Source organism: Halichoerus grypus, chromosome 6 (assembly GCF_964656455.1).
Source record: "Halichoerus grypus chromosome 6, mHalGry1.hap1.1, whole genome shotgun sequence".
NCBI lineage: Eukaryota > Metazoa > Chordata > Mammalia > Carnivora > Phocidae > Halichoerus > Halichoerus grypus.
The window spans coordinates 119,587,229-119,610,410 of NC_135717.1; the positions used below are offsets into that span (position 1 = coordinate 119,587,229).

Genomic DNA, 23,182 nt, shown 5'->3' on the forward strand with positions numbered 1-23,182 from the left:
TCTTAGGCATCATGGAGGGAGAGCACACATAAGACGAAAAGCGAAGCAGCAGCTCTGAAGCCTGAGCATCCAAACTCGGCAGACCCAACCCAACTTGGCTTAACTCAGCCTCACTGAACCCAGTCGGAGACTCTTGTGCTCCCTGGGCTTGCCACAGCGCTCTAATCCTAGAATCCTCTTCGATTCCAGCTAGAATGCTGTGCCAGGCACTTTGCAGATTTGGTAAAAAGTTAGTACGTAGCCATACACTGGAGCAATACGTGGCTAAGATTTCCTCTGATGGAAGCCTGAGCACTCTGGATATAGTGGTCCTGGGTGTGGGCATCACAGTGGGTGCAGGTGTGTATGTCCTGGCTGGCGAGGTGGCCAGTGATAAAGCAGGACCGTCCATTGTGATCTGCTTTTTGGTAGCCGCCCTGTCTTCTGTGTTGGCTGCTCTATGCTATGCAGAGTTTAGTGCCCGGGTCCCCCAGTCTGCTTCTGCGTATCTCTACAACTGTGTCACTGTAGGTGAACTCTGGGCTTTCATCACTGGCTGGAACCTCATCCTCTCCTATGTTACTGGTACGGCCAGTATGGCCCGAGCCTGGAGCTTAGCTTTTGACAACCTGATTGGGAACCAGATCTCTCGGACCTTGCATGAGAACATCTCACTCTATGTTCCCTATGTCCTTACAGAATATCCAGACTTCTTTGCTGTGGGCCTGGTGGTGTTGCTCACTGGATTGCTGGCTCTGAGGGCCAGTGAGTTTGTCCCACTTACTACGGTGTTCACAGTGGTGAACCTTTTGGTTCTTGGTTTTGTCATCATCTCTGGCTTCACTAAGGGGAAGCTGCACAACTGGAAGCTCACAGAAGAGGACTACATGATGACCATGTTTAGACTCAATGACACTTCTAGCTTGGGCCCTCTGAGCTCTGGAGGATTTGTGCCTTTTGGCTTCAAGGGAATTCTCCGTGGAACAGCTACCTGTTTCTATGCATTTACTAGTTTTGACAGCATTATGGTCGCTGCTGAAGAAGCCCAGAATCTAAAGTGTTCCGTCCCCATGGGCATTGTGATTTCAGTGCTCATCTGCTTTTTGGTGTACTTTGGTGTCTCCGCGGCACTTACGCTCATGGTGCCTTACTACCAGCTTCAGCCTGGGAGCCCCTTGGCTGAGGCATTTCTCCATATTGGCTGGGCCCCTGCCCGCTATGTTGTGGCTATTGGAGCCCTCTGTGCTCTTTCTACCGGCATCTTGGACTCTATGTTCCTCATTCGTGGGATGATCTATGTGATGGCAGATGACCTCCTGTTCAGTGTCCTTGCCAGGACGTACACCAGAACAGGCATCCCCATCGTGGCCACTGTGGCCTCGGGCATTATTGCAGCTTTCGTGACATTCCTCTTTGGACTCACTGATCTTGTGGACCTCATGTCGATTGGGACCCTGCTTACTTACTCCCTGGTGGCTATTTGTGTTCTCATCGTCAGGTATCAGCCTGAAATGAAGGATGAAGACAGTGCAACAGGGGCGCACCAGGAGAGTGGACCTGTGGTGGAGAAGCTGACCCTGTGGGGACTCTTTTGTCCAGGCAGCCCCACCCCCACTGCACTCTCTGGCCGGGATGTCTCTGTTTGCGCCTCCCTGCTTGCTCTGCTGCTGACTCTCCTCTGCCTGGTGCTGGCTCAGTGGCCAGGTCTGCTGCTCTCTGGAGACCCGGTGTTGGTTACAGTGGTTGTGCTGCTCTTGGTGCTCGTCACTGGGATCACTGGGGTCATCTGTAGAAAGCCACAGAGCTCCACTCCCCTTTACTTTAAGGTCCCTGCTCTGCCTCTCCTCCCACTCCTGAGCATCTTTGTGAATGTTTACCTTATGATGCAGATGGCAGCTGGTACCCGGGCCCGATTTGGTGTCTGGATGCTGATTGGGTTGGCTATCTACTTTGGCTATGGGATCCAGCATGCGTGGAGGATTAAACCCACTTTAGTCAGGGCTCAAACTGAGGACGTTGAACTGAGTAGTGCCAGTTCATGTTTGATTTGACATCATCACACCTAAATGCTGTCTGGTCTCCCTGGACTATGGTGGAGAGTACTCTTGAGCACACAGAAAGCTAGGCCTCCCATGGAGTGTTGGTAGGGAAACACTAATAGAGCTCTGTGTTTATTGTGGAGTGAAGGATGTGTTTTTGCTCTTTCTTATCTTTTTTTTTTTTTAAACTTGTCTACTTTTCAATTGTGTCTGCTTACTGGCTTTAAAAATTATTATTAAATGGAACTAGAAAGAGTGTTTTTGTTTTCTTCGGGTAAATACCCAATAGTGGAATTACTGGATCATATGGTAATTCTATTTTTAATTTGTTGAGGAACCTCCAGACTGGCTCCATAGTGACTGCACCAACCACCAACATTGCATGATGGTTCCTTTTTCTCCTCAGCCTCACCAATACTTGTTATTTCTTGTCTTTTTAATTTTAACCATTCTGACAGGTGTAAAGCAATAGCTCACTGTAGTCTTAAATTGCATTTCCCTGATGATGAACGATGCTGAAACATCTTTTCATGTGTCTGTTTGCCATCTGTATGTCTTCTTTGGAAAAATGTCTTTTCAGGTCCTCTGCCCATTTTTAAATTGAATTGTTTGTTTTTGGTGTTGAGTTGTGTAAATTCTTTATGTATTTTGGATATTAACCCCTTTTTGGATATATCATTCTCCCATTCAGTAGGTTGCCTTTTTGTTCTGTTGATGGTTTCCTTTGCCATGCAAAAGCTTTTGAAATCTTGCCACTTGTAACAACATGGATGGACTTAGAGGATATAATGCTAAGTGATGTAAGTCAGTCAGAGAAAGGCAAATACCATATGATTTCTACTCATATGTGGAATTTAAGAAGTAGAACAAATGAATAAACCAAAAAAAGAGACAAACAAACAAAAAAATGCCCTAGACTCTTAAATACAAGGAACAAACTGGTGGTTACCAAAGGTGAGGTCGGTGGGAGGAAGGGTGAAATAGATAAAGGGAATTAAGAGTGCACTTATCTTGATGAGCACTGAGAAATGTATAGAATTGTTGAATCATTATATTGTACACCTGAAACAAATATGATAACACTGTATGTTAATTATACTTCACTAAAAAAATAAACTAGAAACAGACCAAAAAAAAAAAAATAGCTGAAATATGGTCCCTGCCCTTTAGGAACTTATATTTTGTTTTTATTTATTTATTTATTTAAGGAGCTTATATTCTGTTTGTTTTTTTTTTAAAGATTTTAAGTAATCCTTACACCCAACGTGGGGCTCGAACTCACAAGATGAAAAGTCACATGCTCTACCAACTGAGCCAGTCAGGCACCCCTAGGAGCTTATATCCCACTACAGTGGGTAAAGCCTCGCTGCCACACAAAGCAGAAAGTGTTGTCATAAGAAATATACAAATAAAGCGTATTGGAAATTCAGAGTGGAGGATGATCATTTGTGGCTGGCACAGTGGTGAGGGTTGAGTGGTGAAATCAGAGAAGACTTTGTAGAGGAAGACATTTGAGTTGGCTCTCTTCAAGGACAGATAGGGTTTTGCCACAAGTGGGCGGCAGGGAGAGATTGTTAGCGGAGAGAATGACACTAGGAACAGGACAGGAGAACGAAGCAGTGTTCAGAGCCCACTGAGGCTTGGCTGTATGAGGGGCAACAGGACATGCACAGGTGGATTGGAGCCAGAAGCTTCCCTCTGAGCACAAAGCACTTTGGCTTTGAACCCACCACCCATGCTGAAAATCCCTGGGGTTGGTTCTTCTACTTGGTGATATCTGTATTCCTGGACTTTAAAGTTTCTCTACTATTGTCTGCTTTGGTCCACCTGCTCAGAAAGTGCACAGCTGAGAGCCAGGTGTCCTGGGTTTTAGTCTTGTTTCCACCACTAACTAGCAATGTGACCTTGAGCAAGTCGCTCTGCTTATTTATCTGTAATGTGAGAGGTCAGGACTGATCATTTCTCAAGTTCCGTTTAGTTAAAAAATTTAAGAATTTCCTCTGGTTTTTTGTCCTGTTATTCTCCCAACTAGGTCTCTCTACTGCACGAAATTTGAACCTGCATCCTGCCCACTTTTCACTATAACCCATTGTTGGGGCTGTAGAGGTACAATAAATAACATCGCATTTCCCCCCTCCTATGTTTGGAACCAATTGATAATCAAGACATACAGACGGATGGTTAAACCGTCCGCTTTAGAGCTGCAGCCTAATTGACTTGGGAATACCACGTCACTAAATTAGAAAGACTTATTCCTCATCACAAGTAGTGCTGAGCAGCCCCTGCCTCTTACCACAGGAAAGAGCCTGCTTTTATTAGATTTTCTCATGTATGAGCAGGTTGAATGCATGTGTCCTGTGGGCAGGTTGGTTCTGGATAAAAAAAGGAAACCAGCAAAGAACTGGAAGAGGCTGAGCTGGGCATGCTCAGTGCTGTCTCTTCAACTCACTAATCCAAGTCACAGTGGGGGTGGGGTGGGGTGGAGAGAAGCCAGGAATAGTACTCTCCTCAGTGGTGCTCAAACTTCAGGTGGTGTCACCTCACCTGGAGGGCTTGTGAAAACAGCTTGCTGGTCCCCACTCCAGCATTTGGAATTCAGTTGGTCTGGGTGGGGCCCAGGAACTTCTAACAAGTTCCCAGGTGATGCTAAGGCTGCTGGTCCGGGGACCACACTTTGAAAACCAAAGTTCCAGCTGAAGCCCTTCGACATGTAAAGATGAAGGGAGGGAAACAAAGGTGCCCTTTTAACACTTACCTTCATTTAATGAAATATTCAGATTAAAATACCATTGTTAATCCTTTCACAGTGGGGAAATCATAGTGAATTATTTCACAGTGTATGTATATATCAAATCACCACAACGTACACTTTAAATATCTTATAATTTTATATGTCAGTTATACTTTCTGACTAAAGCTGAAATAAAAAAATAAAATGCTACAGTTTATTTATTTTGTTCCCTAGATTGTAGATCATAGGTAAGGAGTGTATCTTGTTCACTTCCCCAGAGCATCCAGCTGGGGACCAGGCACAAAATGAGCTTTTAATAAGTTCATGTTAAATTGAATTGAGCCTTACACATGTCTTTTGTACCAAAAATTCTCCTTCCTTTCAGGCTAGTACTGTGCTACTCCTTTCAAACTATCTTCTAGGAAAATCTCATTGACAAACAGCATTTCTGTCCATCTAGAACTATATCTAGAACTGTATCAAGATCTGTACCCAGCATCTAGAACTGTACCCAGGCACTTCTAATTTTGCCTTTGTTTGGCTATGCCTGAGTTCTGGTGACTATCCTATCCTGTCTGTTCCATCACAGTGGAATCTTGCTCAGGGCAAGGGGGAGGTCCTTCTCTCCTTCCTCTAGACCCAGCAGTAAGAACAGTGTTGTTCATTCAAAGAGCAGCAGGGAAAATACAGCCCTGGGGCAGGAGAATGCCTGAACCGACCTCCTCTGGTACCTCTCCATCTATTCCCATGGGATTTGGGGGAGGGGCAGGAAGTAGCAAAATTGATAGAAGGCCCAACCCATTCTACCTGACTCCACGGAATCCCTAAGTCTAGACTGGCTCCAGCGTGGGCACAACAGGCATCTTTCTTGAAGCAGAGTTCTTTGCTGTGGCATAGAAGGGCCAGTGTTTTTCTATTATATTTATGTATGGGGCCTGCCCTGGGAGGGAGGGATAGGAAGCTACTTTATTATTTGCGGAATTTCTCATATTTGTAATAGGGAGCAGGTGACTCCAGGGGAGCCTGCTAGAGACAGGATTACCTGAATACTTTCCAGCTCCTTTAGATGCTGTTTTGAGAGACTGGTGCAAAAACCTTGTGAGAGCATCTAAGATTCTTTGGAGAGAGAGAGTTTACACTCCATATGGGGAGAAAAATGGACTGAAATAGGAAGAATTAGGAACTGGATAGGGAAGGAGGCATCATTCCTTTGGAAGGGAAGGTCTGAGTAGAAACTGAGAGAGAGGTATTGGTCAAGAGACACTTCCTGGAGGAGGATGCCTATGGAGCAATTTGGGAAATCAAAGAGGGATAGGTGAGTTGGAAAAGAAATGGGACAGTAATTCTAGGTTACACGGACCTTAAAGAGTCATGAAAGAATGAGGCTGTTGTGAGGGATGTGTTTTTTCACATTTGAAGGGAATTTATGAGCCAGGTTTGTATTGTGTATTGTGCCGTGGAGTGAGATTTCTGAATCAGGAAGGGATGAGATACGATTCTCATTGCCATCTGGAGGATAGACAGACAGAAGGATATGGATAGACTTCCTGGGAGACAGTTATAGAAACTACTACAGTCACCTAGAGCCTTGCTTTTCAAAGTATGGTCCGTGGACCACCAGCATGAGTGTTACTCGAGAGTTTGTTAAAAATGCAGAATCTTAGGCCCCAACCCAGACCTACTGAACCAGAATCTGCATTTTAATAAGCTCCCAAGTGATTTGTATGCTCTTTCAGGGAGGGGCCTATGCTGGGGAAATTGAATTTGGGGAAGAGGGAGAAGTGTGGGCCCTGACCCCCCTCCTGTCTCCAGGCCTCCCACACCAGTCGCCATGCAGGGTTTGGCATGCTGCCCACTTTGGGAAAATGCCTGCCGTGCCCACGCTGGAGTCTGCCTGGTCCTCAGGGGCTCCCCTGGGGCAAGCATTGCGTGGGTTGGGACTGCTGCCAATTTTGTTTCCCCTACTTCATATGATGGACTGAAAGGGACTGGGGAGGTCATATTAGTCATGCCCCGCCTCAGGGTTGTACTGTCCCTTAATCAAATGAGTGATAATTTGGTGATACTAATTGAGAAGGCTATGGGGGTTGGAGGGATTGAAATAGGAGTTCTTCATTGTCAGGAAATTAGGATATTTTCATGATATTTTCATCTCTCAAAGATATTTTCATCTTTCAAAAGCTTTAAGGAGAGACCAGATGACTGGATAAGGGGCTATACGCTGGTAGGGACCAAATTAATACTTTTTAAGGGATCTTTTAATGATTTTTAATGGGTTAATAACAAAATAAATGAGACCTATAATTCCAGAGACCTGGGGTAATAGGCAATGCAACAATTTTACCAGGTGGGCATTGAGAACTTTCTTAAGCTTTTGAGGATTTGTGTGCCTTACCCCCAATCAGAATGAATGATAAGGAGAGGCCAATACTGAAGGAAAACAGATTGAGATTGAACATAAGGAAGAATTTTCTGAGATTAGAGGGTGACCGGGGGAGATGGGAGGGTGCAGGCTCTCTGACCATGAACATGGCTGTCTCACTTGGGTTTGGAATGCCTCAGATGGGCTTCTGCCCCAAATCAGGGAAATGCACAAAATGAACTCTCAAAATCTTTTTTATCCCAAGAATTCTCCAGTCAACTCCTTAAATGAGAGGCTGGGGTGTATGTGTGATATATGTCAGGCGGTGAGGCATGGGGATGATGAATGACAGAAAGAAAAAACAATCTTATTACAGCAGTGAAATCTGCTAAAAATTTTAAAACAGGGTTTGGATTTAGAAGAATAAGTTGCATTTTAGGGCTCAAATAAGAGTTTTAGCTTACCATGTCCTTCCAATCCATATATTTATCTTGTCTCATTGATGACATTGTAAAAACTCCTGAGGGAAAGGAACATCTCTTTTATGTATCACTTCTTTATATCTCCAATGCCCCACCCCCCTGAATGATCAAGATAACTGTAACTCCATTTGTTAAGTCCTATGCCCTGTACTTTGTTCTAAACACGTTCCATCATCACCTATTTAATACAGAAGCTCTATGAGGTGAGTATTGTTATCCTCATTTTACAAAAGTTGAATCTAAGGCTCAGAGAGGTGAAGTAATTTGTGCAAAGTGAGTAGTGAAGCTAGGATTTGTACCAAGTTTGAGCAAAACTCGTGCCGCTCACTCCTGAGCTATAGTCTGTTTGGAGTAGTGGCTCAGTGAGGGCTGGATGGTCATTGAAACTTGGTGGCATAGAGGTAACTGAAAGACAGTGGATAATTCCAAATAGTGAATAATGAAAAAACAATTTCTATTTGTTTTATGGAATGTAGTCAGAGACACACTTAGTGACACATGCAAGCTTATAGACATTCTCTCATTCACCTTCACTGTGCCCCACCCTGTAGTCAGGAGCTTGGGAAGGGGGAGAGGCTGGGTATATTATGTTCATAAAGCAACTCTTTGAAAGTCATGCGTGTGTGCATACTATATGGACATAAGTGTTTGAATTCCAGTGGAAATATGCACTGAGGAGTGGGGTACATTTATCTCGGTAGGTCTGTAAACATGAACATATTTGGGTATGGCGTGTGTGTGTGTGTGTGTGTGTGTGTGTGTGTACACAAATCCTGAAGGAGTTAAACCAGCTATAAGGAACTGGCTGCCTTCCACCCCTGGCCCTGGTTGATGTGTTTGTACCAAACCCTGATATTTATTTTTCATCACCTCTCAAGGGAACCTCAATGAGTTTTCTTTCTGGGAAGTTTATGGCTAAGATGCTGGGCTGCTTTGGGGCCCCTATAAATCTGCTATAATCAGAGGAGGTTTGCAGAGAAAGAGAAACAGCAACCACAGGGCAATCCCCTCCTGTCTTTTACTTTCTAGCGTAATACACAGCCGCCCTTGTATGTGCACCACCCACATAACCACCTCCCCTCTCCTAGAACCCCCTGATGGAAGGTACTAAGAGAAGTCATTTTATTTACTTCTTTGCTCTCAAGTGGGACTCTCTATTTGAGCCATCCCAGAAAGAGGAGAATTAAAAATTATACTAATTAAGGAATCTAGAGTTGAGATTGTGAGAAACTAGTCATTTGTGAAACTAATTTCATAGAAAGCAATGAGCTTTGACAGGAGCAGGGATGGTAAGAGGAGCTGAATGTGTCTGTTTACTTCCTTAGAAAAGCTGAAGCAGAGCTCCTGGAAGCAGGAGGCGGGACGATCTGCACATGGTCTGAAGGCAAACACAGCCCAGGAACTCCCCTCCTCCACTTGCCAATGCTGGTAGTTGGGAGATTTTTTTTATGAGGGATTTTTATGACAAACTTTACTTTACATTTGACATTTAACAGCATCTCTTGTCCAGAGAAGGAGGAAATATAGATATTTATTGACATATGGTGTCAGAAGATCGAGAAAAATTGACTATGGAGGAAGGAGGAGGGGTTTCTCCCTTTCTCCAGGTATGCAAATTACCTCACTTAATTTGTGTAGCATATGCTTTTCTGTGCTTTGTGCTCTTCTCAGTAATGAGATTAAGAAATCATTTTGTTGTTAATAAAGAACTCAGTGGGGGGAGAGAGGAGATGAGAGACATATAGTTGGAGGCATCATGGGTACCCTGTCCCACTTGAACCATATACCCCTTAAATAAGAGCTGCAAGAGAAGTGGGGATAAATGGAACCTGAGCCGGGACCCAGGTCCTGGCTCCTGTCTTCCCTAGTCAAAGCCTCCAGCTTCTGCAGTTTTATCTTGAATTTCACTGGTCCTTGCATTTCACTCTCTAATGATGTACAAAATTCAATATCAAATAATGCCCAAAGTCAAGAAATCCTTCCCTTAGCTATGTCCTTAGAATTCCATCCTCCCAATCTCTGACTACTGAAATCCTACACAGTCATCATGGTCCAGTTTAAATATTACCTCCTGCCCAAGCCTTCCTGGATAATCTGTATCAGAAGCAATTTATTTCCTTCGACTTCCTCTACTCCTTTGTGTCAGTCTTACCATAGCTGTCTTTCTGCACACTGTTTTCAGTTGTGGCTACCTGTGTCTTCCCTTTCTCCATCATTCAACTCTACACTTCTGGAGTGGGGAGACTGTGCCCTGTGCATTTTTATATTCTCTCCACAGGGCTTAACACAGAGCTAAAGAATTGTTAAATAACTTTCATGCCTGGTATACAGTTGTAGGGGAAGGGGCCATGGGTAGAGATATAGAAGTAGGGGCATTATGAGTATTGATTAAGGATATTATTGTTAATAAAGGTCTGGACATGATACTTTCAGGTATAGATCATATTATTAGGAAATTTTTATCTCACCAGTAGATTTATTCCCATATAGTTTATTTATTCATAATTCATTCTTTCCCTCATTCAAATCTAGAGCTTTTCCTAGTGGGAAATAGATATTAAGCAAGAAAACAAGTGTTCAAATAATTACGGAGTTGGATAAACACCCGAAGGAAATGAACAGGATCTTGTGATAAAGAATAACAGGGTATTTTCTTTAGATAGGGAGGTTAGGAAAGGCCTTTATGGTCACTGTAATACATTTACCCTATTATTATTATGAGTTAATTCAAGTTATAACCTGAAGAGCAATAATAATAAAATCAATAACACAATGAGAATAGGAGCCTTCCCACCAGGGGGCGTTTTTGTCAACCCAACCTTAGGTTTGGTTCCTTCTTTGGTCCAACTTCCCAACCTCCCAACTGACTTGGGAAGAGGGGAAGTCAAGGCCCTCCCCTTGCCTCAGGATGGACCCTGCCCCCTCTTCTCTAGCCTAGGAGTGGCAAGCAAAACAGGTGTTAAGAGCTTTGATCTTGTTAGAGACTTGGAGACAGATCAAGGTAGAGGCCTCTGAAATAATGCCCCAGGATGTGAGAAGCTGGGGAAGAGATGGAGACAGAAGTACACAAAGAAAGAGGCAAATTGCTGTCACAGAGACTCCCTTTTACCTCCCACCTCAGTCTCAGTGGGTTCTGGGCTCTGTACTTCTTGGGGGAGCTGGTCAGGGCTTTTGGCTTTTGGGGAGGGGCAAGATATCCCCTGAGTGACTTTCGAGACCCACCCTGGTCACTCCGGGATCCGTGCTCCAAGGCTGAAGACAACCAAGGCTGTGAGGAGCATGCGGTCTGCCCATCTCCCAGCAGCCTCAGCTAGTTCTTTCATTACCAGGGTCTTCCTTCTTCTACTTTCCTGCCCCCTCCCCCTGGCACAAGTTGGTAGCATTAGTTTTTGCTTCTTGTAGAGGAGTGGTCACATTAAGAAAGGCTTGGGAATGGGTAAGGAGAATCTGAGACTGGTACTGGTACTGGAACTTTTACAACCATGAATCCTTTCCTGAGCCCTGCTTCCTGTTAGAATAACACATTTTGGTTGCTAGCTCAAGAGTAGTGGTTCCCCTTCTCACAAAGGCCCTGACCTCCTTGGTCATGCTGAGGGATACCTCAGACTGTTGAGAGGTCTTACTTATGTTACCATAAGTTCGTCTGATTGAAGTTGTAGCCCTCACCTCTCTTCACCCTTTGCCCACCCCATTGGGACAAGCTTCTGTGCAAGTGGTGTCCTGCACAAGGGTAAATGCTGTACTTCTGCTTCAAGAGGAACCCCACCTCTCTGCTCCATAGTCCAGAATTGTACCTAGAGGACTCACACTGCTTTGTTTTGAAGAGATGCTTGTTAGAGAAGGAAGGACTATACTTTGAGCTGCTCAGGGCATACACAAGACACACTTCTCATCATTGGAGATGGACAGGCACTTTGGAATAGTGGTACCTACAGAGCCCTTGAAGTCAAACAGCCAAGTTCTTGTCCAAGTGGGCCACTTGCTGTGCCTGAAACAGGAGGCATATCTTCCAACATCTGCATTAGGGCTGGCACCTGAGATGAGCTCAAGTGGGTTTTAGATCTGGCCAGGGACTTCATGCTATGGGTGCAGGGAAGTGAGGTAGGATAGAATGAACACTGCTTGGAAGAGGAAAAGGAAGAGCGAGGCCTGAATATACATGGAGGCAGGGGAATGGTGAAGCTGACTCCTGAACCCAGGGAGCCCAGATTTATAGCCAGGGCAGAGTTCATAATCTCCGAGCTGTACTAATACTCTAGTTCCTAGCTGAAGGTCCTTTCTGGAGTCTCTCCCTCAGTGGGCATCAGCATTATTGGCTCCTTTCTGAGGCAGACAGGATGGGGCATGTAGCTCAGGGCAGGCCAGGGCAGATTCTGGTGCCAGAGCTGACATTAATGTGGGTGAATATGGGCAGATTTTCCCAAGGAGCTTTGTTCAAAAGATGGAGGATGAGGGATGGCAGATAGAGGAAGGAAGAGGGGTCCAATTATCCTCTCTGGGTTCACTGGATTAGGGGATGGGAGAGAAGGAGAGACTTCAGTTAGCATCACAGTCTCTATTAACTACCTTACTTTGGTACTTATCCCTTTTTAACCATAATCCAAGTGATTGAAATAGAAAATAGATTGCTAATAACTTCCCTGATCCTCTATTCCATGTCACATGAGTTTACCTTGTCAAATTTCCCTTCAGCAGATGCTCCTGTGACCCATCACTTTCAGGGTCAGTGGCTTTAAGTCCCAAGTCCCTTCGAGAAAAGGCTCTGCAACACCAAAGTAGCATGTATATTGGGGATTTCTCCCTTAGGCCTAAACTCATGTTGTTTTCCTATAGAATAGTTGTCTGCTCCCCTCTCCATTCCTCTCCCTTCTTCCTCTTTTCCCTCCTAATCAGGCCTATTTCTTTCTATAACCACCTAGTGGAGTTGGGGATAATGTTCTATACATTTCATTTATTCTACTCTTGCTTCTTCATTCTTTTGATTCTCACCCTGCAACCTCTCCCTCCCTCCCTACCATCTTTGTAACTCCTCTCCACCCACTTCCTGGTCGGTTCTTCCTGCCTTCTTTCTCTCTCTTTTCCGCTTTTCTTCTCCTCTCAACCTTCTTCATCTGTGAAGAGATGGGAAGATATGTTTTAAGGACTGCATCTCTGAGGGGGTGGGCTTTGGGCACAGCAAGAGACATGGTGGTCAGACATCAAGAAGAACCTGATAGACACTGACTTGTGTGGCCTAAGGGGCAGTGGCCTCCTGACCCATCTTCCCGAATAGATGGGACTGAGGTGCAAGTGACAGAGACTTAAATAAAGTTGGTTAGATTAAAGGGTCAAGGCAGAGGGAACCTTTGGTCCTATAGAACATATTCCTTTATCCATTCTTTCTTCTCAATTTCTTAATTCAGACTTTGTTTGTTGGACTCATAATCTTCTTAGGAAGATAGAATGGGCCAAGGTTATGGCCTTGATTGCAGCTTTATCCCAGCTTCAGTGGAGGTTTCCTTCTTGGGTCCATATTGTTCCTTAGATATAGCCTCAGCCTTCTGGCTTCACTTTGTTGATAATTTGCTCACGTTTGGAAGTTGGGTGGCCACATAAGCTCGGGTTTTTTTGGTGAGTGTTTCCATGTTTTGATTTGTCCATTTGCCTAATTTTGAGTAGACCAGAATCATCATAATAGTGATGATGACAATAATGACAGCAGCTATTTATTGAGCACTTACGTTAAGACCCTGCACATATCATTGCACAATATATACAAATATTGAATAAATATATACAAATATTTAAACAATTCCACCTCCTGTAATTCTACAAGAATTCCATAAAATAGGTGATATTATTTTCATTTTATAGATGAGAAATGGAAGTTTAGAGAGGTGGAGTTCTTTGCTCAAGAAATTATGCCTATGACTTGAAAGCCTTGCTTTTACCCACCATGGTGCTGTACTGTACAACTACATTTTGGAAATCTTTAGATAAAAAGACGTCTTATCCTTAATGTTACTGATTGGCCTGAAAGCAGCATCAGGGAAATTTAAGATGTATTGACTCTTGGGAGTAGAAAATTGGTAGATTCTGAAGGAGACCACAGAATACATTTTCCTCAATAATGACAGGAGGATGGCTGAGAAAACCTTTTGACCAAAGACAGGGATGCTTTTGGCCATTCTGAGAATGATCTGGCATATGATTGGATGTGGGTCTAGTGAAGAGAATACCCTTAGTCAATTTAGAAATGGGGTTACTTGTGGGGCGCCTGGGTGGCTCAGTTGGTTAAGCGGCTGCCTTCGGCTTAGGTCGTGATCCCGGAGTGCTGGGATCGAGCCCCGCATCGTGCTCCCTGCTCAGCAGGGAGCCTGCTTCTCCCTCTGCTCCTCACCTCGCTCACTCTCTCTTGCTCTCTCGCACTCTCTCAAATAAATAAATAAAATCTTTAAAAAAAATAGAAATGGGGTTACTTGTGAGAGCCCAGGGTAATGCCAAGCTCCTCTAAACTAGCCTCAGAAAGGTGGTGACTCCAAGGTTATCTAGGTTTACTGGTGGGAGAATGATTATCTGCCTCCTGGATTATTTGTGGCAGAGTTTGAATTCTAGACTGGTTTTCCAGAGTGATACTCTCCCTGTCCACTTCCTTCAGTTTTTTCTGCTATGTACTCCCTCTACTACCCCTGAAGGGATGTGAACGTCTAATATTTATTTGAGTTGAATGGAATTAATAAGGTAAATTTGTTATAAAATATTTTGTAGTACTGCCTGGTGTCTCTGCCTCGACTGAGGGGGCAGTCATGGATAATCCTAATCAGCAGATCATCCCAATTTTAAATAATCAAAGTATCATTTTAATTTGGAAATGATCTGACATTGGAACAGGATACATCTTCTGTTCTTGGAGTTCACAAAATTTCAGATCAAATAATGGAGCTTCCCTGAGGGGTTCAAATCCTCTTAGGGAGCTGGACACCCTCTGGCTTTCCACCTGGCCTCCTTGTCCACCCTCTGAACTCAGACAGGATCTTTATTTTTGTCAATTAAATTAAAACATTTTAGTAATTTGTTTTTAACTGTGTCATCTGAAGGACAGATGGGTGCCCATGATGACCAGCCCAGGTCTGGGAATGTGAGATTCTCAGTCACTGGAATCTGCAGTCCTCTACCTGAAGAGCTGAGGAAATAGCTCTGCAGCTGGCGAAGGTGACAGAATCAAGCTGCTTTATAGACCTGAGAGAACTTAAGTGAGGGGAGGATGTGGAAGGGGGGTAGGCTGGAATAAGCAGGCAGCTTGGGATGCTCCTTGGTACCGGCTCCTTGGCAACGGTTACTTAGCAACCCTCATTCACCTCTCTTGGCTGCCTTCTCCCTCCGCCCCCCCCCAGCCCACCATCCTCCCACCGCCTCCCCACCCCCCCTCAAGCTGCTGCAAGGAGCTAGAGAGCTTGGAGTGAATGACAATTTGGAGAAACAGCCGCAGCCCGAAGATCTAAGAGGCTCTAAAGAAGATGGATAAGAAAATCGATGCATAATAAAAACTGCAGGCAAAGCCACCTTGAGGGAGGGCGGGTAGCTCTCTCCTCCCGCCCTCGTTAGTCTCTCTGGGCTCAAGGCTTCCATTTTAGCCTAGTGTCCTCTCCTTCCTTCTTTCCATTTACCTTTTACTGGTTTAGGGAGGGTTGTTTGCCTTTGGGGTGGAAAAAGGGAGCAAGGAACCCAGAAGAGAAGAAAACAATGTATATGTGGGATGTATGTAGGGGCTGCTGGGATAAGAGAGGGAGAGGGATAAGGGAGGGATTATAAGAGAGAAACTTTGAATGAAAATGAGTTTAAATTGTGCCATAAAGTCCTGCCCTTAGTCAAAGGAAAGCCTTAAAAATGGAAGTAGGAAGACCCCATGTGAAATGTGTGAAGTTACCCTCTCTGCAGCATATTAAAGGAAAAAATGTAAGCAATCTTTCTGGAAGGGCTGGGCTAGAATATGGCTTGCATAAATGAAATACTGTGTGTATAAGCACCTACTACTGGCACGTAGTAGGGATATAACAAGTATCACCTTCCTTCTGAGAAGCGAGGGATGGAGGACAAGACATTTTAGAGGTCCACGTTGGCCCAAGAATCTGTGGAACAATTCTGTGCCTATGAATGATTTTGGCTTTTACTGTCTTCCCATTCACACAGGCAGGAAGTCATTCCTGATGTCAAACTTCACCCCATTCTGTTGAAATTAAAACATTCGATCAGTTTATCAACCCTTTATTCCTTGGTGTTTATTGAGCACCAGCTATATGCCAGGCACCGTGAAATGGGAACTAGGAGCACTGTGTCTGTTTGTGATACTGGGTCTGACTATTCTGCACAGTGCTTTGTTCCAGCCAGCTGTGGGAGTCTGGGTCTACAGTGCTGACCGGTGGAGGATTAAGATGGGAGCAGAACACTGCCCGCCACCCTCCTCCCGCTCAGGCTTATCTGCTATGATCCTCTTGTACTTGTTTGCTTTCCACTTTCTCTCAAACAGGGGTTATGCTCTTTAGCAAACCATCTCTTTCCTATCCTTCGAAACATTCCAAAAGTTCCTTCATCTCAAGGATGCCTTCCTGGATTAGAGGTGAGCTGTTGACTTCCTTGGGCTCACAAGGGCTGGACTTGGACATCCGCCCCCGACCTCATACTGTATCCCTCCTCCACTCCTTTTCTCAAACCTTGTCCTTCCCTCTCATTTTGCACACATCTTGGTCTCTAGTCTCTATTTACACTTACTTCTGATTTCTGTGGGATCTTATTATTTAATATCTCAGCCTTCTGATCTTTCCTTTTTGATTTTTGGGTTTGTCTGTTCTTTATTTATTATAGCATTGTGACTGTATTATGAAACTTGAACGTGCAGGAGGCCGATCTATATAATTTCTTTCTGTATAACCCAGCCCAGGAGTATGTGTAGATAGATGATGAAGAAAAGCTTGAAGATGGTGCTCTTATGTCAGGTTGCCTTTTCCATCAGTTCTACATCCCACATTCCCACCTTCATGATCTTCTACCCATCACTGTTGCCTCCCCCCTCCCCAGGTTGCCCACTCGGTTTTGATAACTCTGTAACTTGGACTCTTTTCATGCTCGATTCCGAACATAAAACTCTTGAAATTATTGAGGGTGAAGAGGAGCATCAGGCTACACAAGTGTGAGTCTGATAGATACATACACAGGAAATTGCAAACTGGGTACCAGATACATAGTGTAAAAGAGAGCTTGGAATTGGACATTTGGCTTGCTTAGGGAAGCCTTCCTGAAGGAGGAGAATCCTGGGCAGGGCTTGAAAGAAAGGAAAGGCTAGATCTAGGTGAAAAAGAGAAAAGGATGTGCCAGGCAGAGGTCAGTGAGAGGGTTTGGAGGCAGAGAGAATAGAAACAGGTTGCTTGCTTAAAGCAGAGAGAGCATTGTGGAATCGCAGCTGGAAGCTTAGGCTCTAAAGCTTAAGCTGAGAAATGATGATTTAAAATTAGGGATGATTGTGAGCCACCCGCCAGCTCCTGAGAAGAGGAAAGATCAGGATGACAGTGAAAGTTATGATCGATGAGTGTGGAATGGCTAGATGGAAGCTACAGGCTCTTAGCAAGTTTCTTCTGTTGTCCTGATTCTGACCAGAGACCTGGTCAATGACCGGGCTGGGGTGTGGGGAGAGGAGGTGGAGGGGGGTGGGGAAGATACAGGGAGCACATTGTTTCCCTAGAGCTTGCATCACAGACTTCTTCCCCTTGAACAAAACCCTCTGTTTCCAGCTCCCTCTGACTCATCCCTCCCTCTCCCCTTCTCCCCATGAGAGGAGCTCTCCTGGCCCCAGTGGAGGCCTGCTGTGGCTGCTTGAGGTGGCAGTGATGGGAGAGGAGGCTTCTGCCTCTGTTGGGTCAGGACTCCTGGGTTGTACCCTTTTGTTCTTCTTTATTTGTCTGGTTTTTGATCCTTACTTGAATCTAAAGGAAAATTGAGGGGCGCCTGGGTGGCTCAGTCAGTTAAGTGTCTGACTCTTGATTTCGGCTCAGGGTCCTGGGATCAAGCTTTGCGTCGGGCTCCATGCTCAGCACGGAGTCTGCTTGTCCCTCTCCCTCTGCTCCTCTCCACTGCTCACACACACACATAGGCTCACTCTCAAATAAATAAATAAATAAATCTTAAAAAAAAAATAAAGAAAAATGGAAAGAATGTTTTAGTCACTTCCTCTCCTTCTGGATTGGATGACCCTTGATTTATTTCAATTGAACAGTGAGGTGCTAGACTTCCCTGAGCCTTCTGTGGTCACTTCATTGTTCAGGTCACTGTCCTAAGATTTTTCACAATATCTGTGAGATGCTGGGAGAGATGGTGGTTGAGGCTGATGAGGAGAAGGGAAGGGAAACTGAGGCCCTGTGACCTAATACCCTAGAAGGCTTAAGCATTTTCAGAGAAGATTAATAGATGATGTCGGGCCTAGGAAATGGGAGGATGGAGAAAATCAATTCTCCAGACTTGGAATTCTGGGGCTAATTTTCTAGCTTAGGGAATCCTGGGTAAAAATTGAGTGGGAAGCTTCCTAGAGAATAGGGGTGGGATGTAACAAATGTAATGATAAAAAGTAGGCTAAGTGCTGAGGATTTTAAGAATAAAGATGGAGAGAAAACCAGCAGTGATTGAGTAGGTTAGTGCTTCTCTTGGTTCCTGAGACCTGCACACTCTGAAACTGGAAGGTCAAAGGAGGCTATTCCATCCAACCTGCCTTCTTACCAGAACCAAACTGAAATAAATGAAGGAAATGAATATTTATTGAGCATTTATTTATAGGTGCTAGACACTGATCCATATGTTTCCATATGTTTTCTCACCAAGTTAAATCCTCATAAAACCCTGCACAGTAGGCTCAGAATTTAAGGTCTTTAATAACTGGTGGAGCTGGGAGGCAGACTCACTTCTTCTGACTTGAGAACCATTGCTTTTTCCATGACTCTACACTGCATTTCCATCTTGGAAGTTCGCTTCTTCAGTTGGCCTGTGTGGTGTCTCTATTCATATTACATGCACAATCATGTGTGTAAGGCACTGTGTTAAATGCCTTGGGGTGACAAAAAGAAAGGCAGGGTCCCTACCTCCGGTGCTTGAAGTCATTTGGGGAGGTTACATGTATATCTTATATAATATATATAGGTAATATATAATATTTATAGTGTATATTTAAGTATAGCACTGGCAAACTATACATCAAGGCAGTAAGACAATGCATAGTGAGTGATACAGACAATTAAGTGCTACTAGAATTCTGAAAAAGGCGGGGAAATCGTGATGGGATGGCTAGGGAAGGCTTCATGGAAGTGGTAGGATTTTAAGGAAAAAATTAAGACTAGACAGGACATTATACATGAATGGAATGGTACAAAGTCATGAGAGCAGGAAAGTAAAAGATATATTCTGGGGATACCAAATAGAGCTTTCTCTGAGCTTCTTCTTTTTTTTTTTTTTTTTTAAGATTTTATTTATTTATTTATAGGACAGAGAGAGACACAGTGAGAGAGGGAACACAAGCAGGGGAAGTGGGAGAGGGAGAAGCAGGCTTCCTGCCAAGCAGGGAGCCTGTTGTGGGGCTCGATCCCAGGACCCTGGGATCATGACCTGAGCCGAAGGCAGACGCTTAATGACTGAGCCACCCAGGCGCCCCTTCTCTGAGCTTCTTAAGGTCAAGGATGATATATCTTCGCATTTGCTTTCTCAACACACCAAAGATAAAGTAGCTAGATGTTAAATGCATATTTGTTGAAGGAATGAATGACCCATTTATCTAGCACAGAACATTCATGTGAGGATCTTTTAAGGGATATGAATTGAACTATAGGCTGTAGTAGAGGGGATGAAATGACACACAAAGTGGTTTAAGTGAGATTCTTCTTTTTTTCTTTTTTAAAGTAGGCTCCATGCCCAGCATGGAGCCCAGTGCAGGGCCTGAATCCATGACCCTGAGATTAAGACCTGAGCTAAGATCAAGAGTCGGATGCTTAACTGACCAAGCCACCCAGGCACCCCTAAATGAGATTATTCTGGAGGCAGTGGGAAGATAACTTGGAGAAGAGACAGAGGCAGGGAGACCAGTTAGGATGCTAATGAAGTCTAGATGAGAGAGGCTACAAGACTAAACTAGGACAATGGCGTGGGAACAGACATGAAAGGGTGGAGGTCCCAGCATTGTGAAAGCATGATGAACAGACCTGGTCACTGAGGAACTTTGATGGGCTAGTGGTGGGCAGGGTGAGTAAGATGAGAGAAGAGGGAAAAAGAAAGAGGAGTCAAAGATGAAGCTGGAGTTTCTCAGCTTTGGTGATTAGAATAGTGGTGACTCTAACAGAAAAAGAGGAAGTTAAAAGAAGAGGCTGGTTGTGGAGGGAATATGAATTATATTTTAGATTAAATTGCTGGTAGACCCCCCTAGGAAAATTCATCATACATTGGAAGTGGAAGACCAGAGAGAATGTGGTCATGTCTGGAAGGACAGATTCAGAACTCACTCACATAAAAATAATCACTGAAGCTGTGAAAATGGATGAGACAATTGAGAAAAAAAGTGTCTCGGGGGAAAACTAGAAAGTTGGAGGTACCTTCGGAAGGCAAGAGTTCATTATAGGGCCACCTCTAATGTCTTCCAGTGTTGTGGCCAGTTTATTACTGGTCTTGTTCTTGAGAGGTGAAGTTAAATAACTCTCTAGATACATAAAAGACCCTATGCTCAGCCCTCTGTGAGAGTTCTCTTCTCCACTGAATTCTGGATCTTGACCAGGACGGTAATAGGCTGGACTTTCATGGAATTTAGCTCATCTGGCTGAAACGGCAGAGTCTATCCTAAATAAATGTGTCTGTCTTCTCAATTTTCAACTCCCTAGAGAAGAAGTAAATACTTGGGCAGTTCTGTTCAGGCTAGCTTAAAGTGCTCATGCTTCGATGCAAACCTGTTTTGCACCCATTTGTGAAAGACTAAGAACCTCAGTCTGGGAAGTGGGTGGGTGGGGTGGACAGTGATTTGCTCCTGAGCTCCAGACGCTTCAACTGACTTTTTCACAATTCCCCACCCTTTTTATTTTTCATCCAGAGATCTCAAAGCTCTAAACAAGCCTTGATCCTCCCTGACCCCCTGAGTCATCTTCTGCTTCCATTTTCCCAGATGGGGGGGGGGGTGGCAGTGGGATACCATGTTTGGGGATGGGTACTTGGTGGGTGGGGGACAGTGGTGGGGATCTAGGTGCCCCTACCCAATCATAGGGTGGGGCTAAGGGCAGGCATCAAGGTGGTTCTATGCAGTTTGGTTTCAGCTTGTCCTTTTGAGGTTGTTTTATGACTGAAGAGACTCGGATAAAGAGTCCGAGCTGGAGAAATTGAAGAACAAACAAAGCCGTAAAAGACGCCGATAAAATTCCTCTCAGCTCAGAATAGTCTTTGGATCCTCTCTCAAGAATCTCAGGGTAATCTGGGAAGGCTAATTAAGTCTCACAGCCCCCAGGGGGACTGGGTCTGGACCAGGGCAGAACCAAGGTTAGGAGAAGAGAGCACTGAGAGATTTCCCTTATATCCCTCTTCTCTCAAGGGACCCTGGTGTTCAAGCATCCAGTTTGGAGGTTGAATTAAGACTGAGAGGGGAAAAAGGGGAATGGATAATGGGAAATACTGGTATTTTGTAAGAACTCTTTTTATTATAGAATGCTTGAGAATCTGGGGGCAGGATAGGTGATGAGGAGTCCGAATAGGAAGACATTAAGAACGGAGGCTCAGGGACATGAAAATAGGGGATACTATGCTTAGGGGTGGTATGCAGAATTGGTGTAGATAGGGGTGAAGGCGAATGGCCTTGGAGGGTAGGATGGCAGTCTGAGGGTGAGCAGGTCTGCACTGGGGGCTTATGAAGCTAAAATATCTGTATTTGGGGACCAGTAGAACAGGAGATCTGGATGGGGCAAGTGTGGGAATAGGGAGAAGGGATCAGAGAGGCGGTGGGTGAGGTTGGCTGGTAGGGGTTAGGGGGAGCATCTGTGTGAGAGCAGGAGCAGCATCTGTGATCGTAGGGAGGGAACTGCAGCTCAGGTGAGTGGTTAGAAAGCTAGAGATCAGCCTTTTTTCCCCAAACCAGTGATTTTTCTGTTCTTTGTTTCAAATGAATTGGTGTATTGGCCACAAAGAAATCTTAAGAGCTGATATGACTTAGAGGTGGGAGGGAAGGCGGTGCTGGGGGAGCGTGTGTGAAGGGGAGCTAGAGAGACTGCCGGTTTCCATGGTGATGGCCAAAATCTTCATTTCTATTCTCCTGTTTTCTGCAGCAGGTCAGGAAAAGCCATAAGGGAGAACTGCTGCCTTTTTGCCTCCTCAAAAGAATCAAGATCTGGGGTGGGCTGGGGAAGTTGGTGAGGGTAGGGGCCTTTGGTGGGAGTAGAGTCTCTAGTTCCAAGATTAACTGAATTATCTCCTTTGATATCTCATTACATTTAAGAAATCTGTGGATGGAAAGAAGCAGCAGAATCCAGAGACCCTTCTTACCAGCGGGGTGGTCTGGGGTTTTTCAGGGAGTGCTTCAAGCAGGGCCATCCTGATCTGAGTATAGCCAGCTGGGCCTCTCCTCTGAAACCGGAGACGAAGTTTGGGTCTCCACAGTCCAATGATCCTTCCTGAAGTTGCCCTTGCTGCAGTAGGAACCTATTTCTGAGTCTCTCCAGCTCTTCAAGGAGCCTCAACACAGTCTGGCTGCTGTTGGGCATTGGGCATTGAATCACGGGGGAAGAGGTTGATGACGGTGGGGTCTTAGGAAAGGCCAGTGAAGAAGCTGTTGCTTCTATGGCTCAAGTGTCACATGTTCCAGGCCTGGATATTGTAAACTCCTGGCCCTACCATTCTGTTTACCCTCCCTGTGAGGGCCAGAGAACTTGAGTGACTTACCAAAAGACAGCTAGCATATTGAGGATTCGAACTTACTTCCTGTCCCAGAGTACCCTGACTTTTGTTCCAGTCATGTCCCTTTGTAATCAGCTCCGAGTTGAAGTGGGTGCCCAGGTCCCCAGCATAATGAGATCATGTCTTAGGCACAGTAGCTTCTGTGTGCTCCCCAAATTCCTTCCACCTGCCTGACTTGTCTAGTGACTTCAGAGTGAGGCAGCTGCCAATGCTGGCTCCTCCATTCTCAGAGATTTGCTACAGGATGTTTGCTGAAAAAATATGTCTCCTCCTTGTCTGTCCTGTGCTCAGTTCTTCTTTGTCATCATATCCTTAACACCTAACTTACAGGGTCCCTGAGAAGGTGCCTCCTCCAATTGTAGGCACCATCTGAGAGGCGATGAGGGAATGGCTCTTGTGCAGAGATTTCCCCCACCTTCTTATTTCCCTTTGACCCTGTCCACATTCTGGTTCCACTGGTATCCTGGTGGCCCTTAGTTCTCTTACTCCTGTGCCCCCCTCCCCCACAATGTCTGTTTCTCCTCCACTGGGAGCTCCTGCACCTTTTCCTCTGTCCCTTTAGCTCTTGTCCCCTTCTCCTATTTTCCTCTCAACCTCTGCTCATTTCCCTACAATGTCCTCAGCCCTGCTTCCACTCCTTATACCTCCCTCCCCT

At 44.9% G+C, this 23,182-nt stretch overlaps 2 long non-coding RNA genes and 1 pseudogene across 4 annotated transcripts in view; all 3 read left to right on the forward strand.

The window, feature by feature from the left end:
* LOC144382376 (uncharacterized) overlaps nt 1–23,182 on the forward strand; it is a 126,742-nt gene that overhangs the window by 42,081 nt on the left and 61,479 nt on the right. The window lies entirely within an intron of this gene.
* Nucleotides 1–23,182, forward strand: part of LOC118555800 (uncharacterized) — a 105,230-nt gene that overhangs the window by 20,933 nt on the left and 61,115 nt on the right. The window lies entirely within an intron of this gene.
* Nucleotides 195–2,030, forward strand: LOC118555798 (cationic amino acid transporter 3 pseudogene; annotated as a pseudogene).